We start from the raw sequence: 9,704 nt of genomic DNA on the forward strand, positions 1-9,704 counted from the left end.
AGCCATGGCCAAGTCCAAGAATCACACCACACACAACCAGTCCCGAAAATGTCACAGAAATGGCATCAAGAAACCCCGGTCACAAAGATACGAATCTCGCAAGGAGGTCGACTCCAAGTTCCTGAGGAACATGCGCTTTGCCAAGAAGCAGAACAAGAAAGGCCTGAAGAAGATGCAGGCAAATAATGCAAAGGCCATGAGTGCACGTGCGGAGGCCATCAAGGCCCTGGTGAAGCCCCAGGTGGTGATGCCCAAGGTGCCAAAGGGCTCCAGCCGCAAACTCACCCGTCTCACTTCCACTGCTCATTCCAAGCTTGGAAAACAGATTAGAAGCTACATGTCCAGGGGTAGTAGGTTCCAAAAAACAAAGCCCAAGGTTCAAACCAAGGCAGAGGCCTCGGCTGCAGCTCAGGCTCCCAAAGGTGCCCAGGCCCCTGTGAAGGCCCCATAAAAAAAGGTCTCAGTCTGCCAATGTGAAGACAGATGGACTGGTGTGAAAATCTATACAGTATTTGCAGATGATCAGGACCTTATGCTGTTTTTACAAATAAACTCGAGGCAAGATATGTTAAAAAAAAACATAAAAATTAGGCAGCCAAACTTGAAATTATAAACACAGCTGCCTAAGTTAGACTGGACCTGGAAATTTTGTTGCCTTGAAATGTTTTCTGTAGGTGGGACTGTAACTCTGGGCTAGGACTTGAAGATGCCACACCATAGTTATTGTGATGAAACAGACGTGTCTATGGCTGGATATGGGGCATTCTGAAATCTCTTTTCACGGCAGCTTGGAAAGTCAGCCTCCTCTGTTTCGTTTTGTTTTCTTCAAATAATCTAGAAAGTATGAGAACAAAGAATCCTATTCCAATGACCTGTAAAGCAAGTGTCATGTTTGCTTTCTCTGCTGAGGTAGTCTTTAATTATGTGTGCTCCAAAATGCATACAAATTTTTCTTTTCGAAGAAGATTCAATGGTGTCAAGAATTTCTTTCTGTACTGTAGCTTATTAAGGAAGATGGAAACTCCCTGGGGAAAAAAAAGAGAAAAGTAAACAATTTGAGAAGCATTCCAAAATGAATATATACTCTAAAAGGTACTAGGAAGTATTGGGAAAATCAATGTTGGGGTTAAGCAGATACAGGAATGAATGGCGTTGATATTGAGAAAAAAAGACAAGGAAAAAATGCAACTCCCTGTCTGTGCTAGTTACTTACTTTGCTGTGATAAAACACCATGACCAATGCAACTTAAACAAAGATAGTTTATTTTACCTTATGGTTCTGGAGCACAAGAGTCTGTCCATTGTGGTAGTGAGGCATGACACAAGGTCATAGGAATAGGAAGCTAAGAGGTCTCTTCTTCAACCACAAACATGAAGCCGAGAGAGAAAATTGGAAGTGGGGTGAGGCTATACCAGCTCAAAATTCACTAGTAATGTTCCTCTTCCAAAAAGCCTGTACCACCTAAAGGTTCCATGACCAAAACAGTGCCACCAACTGGGGACCAAGCATTCAAAAGCTTGTGCCTATAGGAAATTTCTCTTTCAAACTGCAATGACTAAACCTTTGCTTGAAGAGAAAACAGTATGCCATTTCTTCTGGGAACATTCAGAACAATTTTTTTCTTTAAAAGTTTGTATTTTTTTATTTTGCATACACAGTTCCCCCTCCCTCCTCTCCTCTAGTTCCCCCCACCTTTTCCCTACCCAGATCTTCATCCATTCTTTAGAAAGGGTAAGGCCTCCCGTGGGGAGTCAACAAAATCTGGCAAATCAAATTGAGGCAGGACCAAGGTAGGACCTCTCCCCTGTACTGAGGCTGAGCAAGGTATCCCTTCATAGAGAATGGGCTCACGCACTAGGGATAGATCCTGGTCCCACTGGCAGTGGCCCCACAGACTGTCCAAGTCACAGAACTGTCACCCACATTCAGAGGGCCTAGTTTGGGCCTATGCAGGTTCCCGAGTTGTCAGTCCAGAGTCAGTGAGCTCCCACTAGCTCACTAGTGAGATGTTCAGTGGATTTCCACATCATGATCTTGACTCCTTTGCTCATATAATCCCTCAACCCTCTCTTCTACTGGACTCTAGGAGCTTGGCCCAGTGCTTGGCTGTGGATCTCTGCATTTGCTTCCATCAGTTACTGGATGAAGGTTCTATGATGATAATTAGGGTAGTCACCAATCTGATTACAGGGGAAGGCCAGTGGGCACCATTTCCACTATAGCTTGGAGTCTTAGCTGAGGTCATCCTTGTGGATGCCTGGGACTTTCCCTAGCACCAGGTTTCTCCCTAACCCCATAATCTATCAAGATACCTCTTTCATTGAGCTTTCTCTCTCTCTCTCTCTCTCTCTCTCTCTCTCTCTCTCTCTCTCTCTCTGTCCCTCCTGAAATTTGAACAATTTCTAAGCGTTAAGGAGCAGAATCTTATTACTCAGGTAAACATGGCTTCTCAAAATCCCAATCTATGCCGTATCACATACAGTGATAGGTGAGGGTAGATGACTACATCCCGACCAAAAATAACCCAAAAAACAAAACAAAACAAAAAACCAAAAGGAAGCCTAGAAGCCTATCAGAGCCTGGTGGCTTTTCTATCTGATCATAAATGCCTCTATTTCTGATTCAGAATACAAGCTGCTACATAAAGGAAGCCGAGACACATTTACAGTGATTTTCGAAAATCTGCGTGGGAAGCTGATGGACTTAAAAGCTAGGGGTATGCTTTTTTTCTTCCTAACTGTGACTGGGAGGAAGGTATAAGAAGTCATTACATGGTAAGATATGTATGAAAATGAAAAGATTTGGTCCTAAACAGCAGATAACATCCCGTGAAGACTAGGAAGAAAAGGCTTAAGAAAATAAGTGATGGTCTTCTGAAGATGAGGACTGTATTTTAGTCATCTCTGTATTTGAAGCACTTACTATAGTACTTTACATATCAGCAGGTTAAAATTGAAAGCTTTTGAAAGAGAAAAAGATGTCAAACAAATGAAACTATAAATGATAATTGTATCAGTGATAAGAGGTGTGGGTAAAGTCAAAACTAACAACTTGTGAAAGTGTGAAAGATGTGTGCACTTATTCTCACAAGAGAGAGCAGGCAGCTGGTCAACAATGATCACCTGTGGCTGTGGCTAAGTATGACAACACAGAAGTGCAGAACCCAGGTGTGCAGAACAAAGTGGAGAGGAGCTAGAAATGTTAGCACAAAGATGCAAAACTAGTCTCCTAGTTACTTCTATACTCCAATTAACCAACTCAATGAGGGATTATATGCTGCTCCAAGGAAATAGGTTTGGTAGGGGCCTCATGGTATAGCAGGGCTTTGGGGGAAATAATAAAAATCAATACTGTGCCAGAAATAGGAAGAGGTGAAGACCAGTATAATATCAAAGCCTCTGTAGTCATAAGTGTAGATAAATATACAAACATCTCACTAAAGTAAAGTTATTCAAATTATAACCAGCATGCCCAAAAGATAATGAATGGGCTTCCTGGGCTTCCCATAATTAAGTTCTGCAGACTAGATCCCTTAAAAAACAGAAGCACATGCTCTACTGTTCTGTAGGATGGAAGCCTTGCGTCAAGGCTTTGGCAGGGTCATTTCCTTTGGAGGCTGTGAGGGAATCTCTGTTCCAGTTCTTTCAGCTAGTTCTTCATGACAAGTTTTGCTAGAAACTTTTTGTGTTTATAAAGCTTTAGATTCACAAAGATAGAATAGGAGAGATGATTTGCCAAATGTAAATGGACTAAATATTGTAACTATAATTTTTCCTTGATAACTGATTTTATATGTAATTTTACTATGTTAAAGTTAAAACCTTCCTTTTTGATTAGACAAAAAAGGGAAATGATGTAGGATGCCCTTCTGTATATGTGTTATTTTATTGGTTGATGAATAAATGGCAGGGCAGAATAAAGCCAGTTAGTAAATCTGAAGAGATATAGAAAGAGAGTAGGCAGAGTCAGAGAGTCGCCATGTAGCTGCTGAATGAAAAAGACACACTGGAACCTTAACCAGTAAGCCATAGCCTCATGGTGATACTGATTAATAGAAATGGGTTAATTTAAGATGTAAGAGTTAGGCAGGAACATGTCTAAGATCAATATCTTAGCAGCGTTGTATTTAATATAGCTGCTGTGTGGTTATTCAGGTCTGAGCAGCCAGGAAACAAATGAGTAGTCTCTACACCATTACTGAAACAAAATTTAGGACAAAGTGACCGCATTATTGAGAGATCATTATAGTGAGGAAATTATTATTATTAGGTCTCTCTCTATATATAAATATCTAGACATCAAGAAAGCAGTTTTTTTTAAAGTGAAGAGGAAAAACTAATTCTGTTTGTTTCTGATGAATATGTAATACTTCCTGACAATGTCGAGTCATATTAAACCTATCTTCTGGTTTACCAGTGTAATCTACCCATTTAAAACATATGAATCTATTAGTCTCTTTTCACATTTCTTCAGTGTCTTTTCATTGTCCACAAGCTAAATGCTACCAAGATTTTCATGATGAATGAGTCCCAGCCTCAATGCCTGAACAGCCCCTCAATCTCTTGCTTTATTTATTAATTAAGAATATTTTATTCAATGATGGAGGAAGGTCATTGGTTAATTAAATAAAAAGCTGCTTGCCCTGATAGGTTAAAACATAAGGTGGGAGGAGTAAACAGAGCAGAATGCTAGGTGGAAGAGGAAGTGAGGTCAGACTCGACAGCTCTTCTCTCGGGGGCAGACGCCTCAGAGAGACATGATGCTCCACTCTTGTGGGTAGAGGCGAGAGCTCTGCTCTCTGAGGCACAGGTGATGAAGCTCCAACCCAGGATGGATGTAGGCTAGAATCTCCCTAGTAAGCACACCTTGGGGTGCTACACACAGATGATTAGAAATGGGCTAAATTAATATGTGAGAATTAGCCTAGAAGAGAATGGGCCAAGCAGTGTTTAAATGAATACATTTTGTGTGTTGTTATTTCGGGGCATAAGCTAGCCAGGCGGCCCGGGGTGCTGGGGACGCAGCCCCGCCGCTCCTATTTCAACAATTCAAAAATTGGGATGTCTTAATACTGATGCTTGAGAAACCAAGAGTTATGATTTGAGTTGGACAGATGAACAATGTACAGCTGTGGTGATGTGGTTTTGATATGGAGTATTGCCATGATAGTCCATGTGTTCAAGGCTTGAGCCTCAAGGCAATGCTCAAAATCAGAGCTTTGGAGGAAGGGTTGGAAATGGAGCCTCTGACATAATCAATGGGTTCAATCACTGTTAGAGTCCAAATCTGATGGTGTTTTGAGGAGGTGGTAGAAACTAGAAGGTAGAGCCTTGTCAATATAAGTATGCCCCAGGAAGCTAGACTTTGAAGAGTAGATATTGTCCTTGGTCCCATCCTCTGACTCTCATTCTGCTTCCTGCCAGCCACAATGTGAGCACAGTGCTCCTCTGATGCAACCTTCCACGGTGATGTACTGCTTCTTGGCAGACTCAGAAACACGGGGCCATGTTTCCCTGGACCAAAACCATGATCCATAATAAACCTTTTTTTCCCATTGTTCTCAGTTATTTTGACAGAGTAATGAAGTGTGCACACATGTATAATACAATAAATGTTATAATAACCCTCTTCTGACTATGATATGAGGGTATAGAGGAAGGGGAAGTGAACGTTGTCAGGCGGCACGCAGAAGGCATACAGCTTGTCTGTTTTTCTCTCAAAGTCATTGTCTGGCCATGTGTGCTTTGCTCTATACACCAGAGAGCAATGTTTTCTAGTCTCCTGCATTCCATGAAAGGTACCATTCATAACTCCTTAGGGAAGGAACCACACTAGCCTGAACATCTTGGTTTCAGGTGCTGTATTCAACACACCTGCTTCAATTCCTCCCTGGTCCCAACTTTTGCTTGACAGCTGCCCTGGGGTATATGTTTAAGCACTCTGTTAATAGGACTCCACTTTATGGATGTAGGAGCTCTGGTATCATCTTATCTTCTCTATAACCCTGGTCACTTCTCCCTGATAGATTCCTTGGCTCTCCATCCTCATGTAGTCATGCCCAGAAGTAGTTTGTGAAAGTGCCAAGACTGCTTTCCTTTCTTCAGTGAATCCTGTCTGGTTCTGAAGCTAACAGTAAAGGCTTACTCTGGGTTCAGACTTCTAATCCAAAAGAAAATCAGAAGAATTTGGCTATGCTAAAATTTATTCTTGTTATATGTGAGTTGTTTTTCCCTAGAGGAAACTTGAAGAGCATACCCCAGATGAGGACAAATATGCTTCCTGCTCCAAAAGTTGTTATAGTGTATGAATGGTGTTTGCCCAAAAGGTATCAGCTGGGGTATCAAGGCCACCAATGCTTACATTTCCTTAAAAAAATAAAGTGTTCATTAAAGGTGGTGGTGCATGCTTTTAATCCCAGCACTGGGTGGGGTGGGGGGAGACGTGCAGAATCAGGTGGATCTCTGTGAGTTCAAGGCCAGTGTGGTCTATAGGGTGAGTTTCAGGATAGCCATAGTTATACAGAAAAACCCTGTCTTAAAAAACCAAAAACTAACCAACCAACCAAACAAATAAAAAAGCAAGTAAAAAGTTTATTGTTTTCTGGGTCTGTATTAGTAAATGACTATGTAATAATTTCCCACAAAACAGATTTTGGAAAGCCTTGGAAATATCATAAGGTCCCGTCCCTAGATGAAGAGCTACAGGTAATCAATGAATGATTGCTGAGAGAGGGAGAATGAGTTATCTCCAGGGATGAGAGCCATGATGAGTTATCACAGTGGTCAGCTCTGAACGCTCGTACATAGGAGCAGAGGTTGTATTTGTGCAATGACAATGAAGAAAAGGTCATTAATTGGAGGAGGAGGAGGGAGTACTTGAAAGGGAGAGAGGAAATGATGTAAATAAATTATTCATGCATGAGATTATCTAATAACGGTAAAATAAATGTAAACTAATTAGATGGAGACCACTTTTTTTTTAAAAAAAAAAAAGAGTCTAAACCGCATTAAATAGGCATGAATCATAGACTCTGTACCAGCTGATGTGTTATAGCCTCCCAATCAGTGAATAGGGAAGACACGTTCTGTCTTTGTGAGCTACTCTGTCTGGTAAGAATGTCTCTTCATAGATTGCTTTTGTTTAGGAAACCCTTGATTTTTTTTAAGACAGTACTATTGAGTTTTACTTTAAGAATCAATGAATATTTCAAAGAGATGAAGGGTAGAATAATCAATTCCTTATTTTGTGGGTAGGAACATATCAAATTAATCATATTTTTATCAAGAAAAATCTTATTTTTGCAGCTTTCAGGCTATCAAATTTAACATCCTTCAGACATGTATTAGACCTTTTTTATATTTTTGTTTTACCTATATCTCCACACTATTAGCAAAGCTAAGAGGTAATGAATGGGCTACCATTCTCTGTAGAATGTAAGACTTTAACTTGTTCATTTAAATTTTGTATTGAGTATCTACTGCTGTGAAAGGCTCCCTGAGATGGAATCTGACACAATATGAACTCTTTGAAATCATTTTCAAAATCTAAGAAAATTTAGTTTCCAAACCCTAATTTCTCTTCTTTTCTTGTCTCTCTTATTTGCTGTCAATACCAGGAAGGGCTATGGTTCTCTGTCAGATAGGATTTCTGAATCTGTAAAATGAAAATACTGATGTTTACTATACAGGCTTGTTTTGAAATTTGAAATAAATCTCAAGTTTTTTGGTGAATATTAGATCATACTGTCATTATTTCAATCATATATATATGTGTATATGTATATATATATTCTCTTTAATTAGTATGACCACTAGCCCCCATGTGAGCATTTATGTTTAAATTAATTAAAATGAAACAAAGTTACCAATTAGTGGGACTGGCCACAGTTCAGTTCTCAAGAGGAGCTCGAGGCTCATGGCCACCACGTTGCACTTTGCAGTAGGTATAAAATGCTTTCATTGTGACAGAAGGTTCTATTGGACAACACAGTCTCCAAGGACCTTGAATAAAGGGAAGAAACAGAGGCAGAAAGAGGGAAGGGATTAGAAGCACAGAGGTCCTCCAAATATCGGTTATTGGAAGAAAATGTTAAAATAGGTCAGACTTGTTTCTGATGGGTTTGCTAACAGTGCCATCTAGGAAAATGGCCATTCCTCCTTAACCCTTTTAGAAGTGTTATAACCCGAGGTTTACAAAGCATGTTCTGTAACTATAAAGCCTGGTCTCTGATCCTTGGTCCAGGATCCATTATTTACTGGCTGTGCCACTTTGGACAAGCTTTTTTTTAAAAAAATATTTTGTTCAATATTCACGTGTATAGAATGTTTGGATCGAATCCACCACTCACTTGCCCCAGCTGCCATTCCTCCTCAATGCCCCTCTACTACTTCTGCTCCGTACTTCATGCGCACTCTTTCTCTTTTAAAACTGCTGCCTGTATGCACATGGGTGTGGGACTGTCTGCTGGAGGAGCATGTGTTGTGGCCTCTTTGCAACAGTCTTCAGCTTCCACCCAAACTCCAGAAGCACCTGGGCTCCAAATGCCACAGGTCTTACAGCCTGGCTCGCTCAGTTGGTAGAGCATGAGACTCTTAATCTCAGGGTCATGGGTTCAGGCCCATGTTGGGTGCCAATTGTTGTACGAGTTCTAAATGGAGCCAGATACCAGGGTAAATACTGAAAGATCAGTGCCTTGAAGGAGCAAGCCACAGCCAACACTTACTTTGCTAACTCCTTGACTGAAAAAAGGGTTGGGCTCCTGTCTCCTTCCACCTTATAGTCCTGTTTCCACCCAGCCATATCACTTCCTGTCTGTCTGTAGAGACCTCCAGACCTCTATGGTTAACTAGGGGCTAGCTTCACACTCTGATCTCCAGGCAAGCTGTGTTTGTTACAGCACGAATAAATTATTACCACAAGCCTGGGGAGCCTATCCAGACCCACATTCCTGAAGACATCTGACTCTTCCTCCCCAGTAGACATCAGCTGTCAATAGCTCCTCAGATAGGGGTGGGATTTATTGAGTCCCTCCCCCATGCATTCTGGGATCTTGGCTGGACTGATCTTAACATGCATCTTGTGAACAAAGTCTCACCTTCTGTGACTTCATATGTGCAAAGACACTATTATGTTCAGCATATATCCTTTCCCTGCAGATTTCCACTTCCTCTGGCTCTTACAGTCTTTCTGCCCCTCTTCCATGGTGATCCCTGGGCCTTGGGGAGAGGGAGTATGGTGTGGAACAAGCTATTTAACGTCTCTGTACACATCCTCATTGTAAAATGTAGGCCAGAGACGGTTTATGTCCTCTGTAAACTACCATCAAACATCGAGAACACTCAGTGAAACCATGCCACAGGCACTCTAGCAAGCACACATGACCTGAACAGTAGCCACAGAGCACTGACAACTTGCCCTGTTCTTGGGCTGCTTTTGGAAGATTTCCCAAGTTTCTGTTTTAAAAATAATGCAACATTTTAACTCCTAGTCCATCATCTTAAACACACTGAAGTGGGATAGACCTGCCCACTGTGGGTGGCACTGTTCCTTAGGCATAGGATTCTGAACTGTAAAGATAGTGAAAGCCAGCTGATAACTAGTTATGTTGGTTAACTCGTTGCTCTCGGATCTCGACCGTGATCAGTTCTTCAAAGTGCCCGAAGCTATGCTGTAGGACCCACAGTAGACTGTAACCTGCAATGGT

The 9,704-nt window shown here is 41.3% G+C and overlaps 1 pseudogene; it reads left to right on the plus strand.

Annotated features, from left to right (window-relative positions):
- LOC113457891 lies at positions 1-397 on the plus strand (annotated as a pseudogene).
- Positions 398-9,704: the final 9,307 nt, after the last annotated feature.

This window comes from Microtus ochrogaster, chromosome 1 (genome assembly GCF_000317375.1).
Source record: "Microtus ochrogaster isolate Prairie Vole_2 chromosome 1, MicOch1.0, whole genome shotgun sequence".
NCBI lineage: Eukaryota > Metazoa > Chordata > Mammalia > Rodentia > Cricetidae > Microtus > Microtus ochrogaster.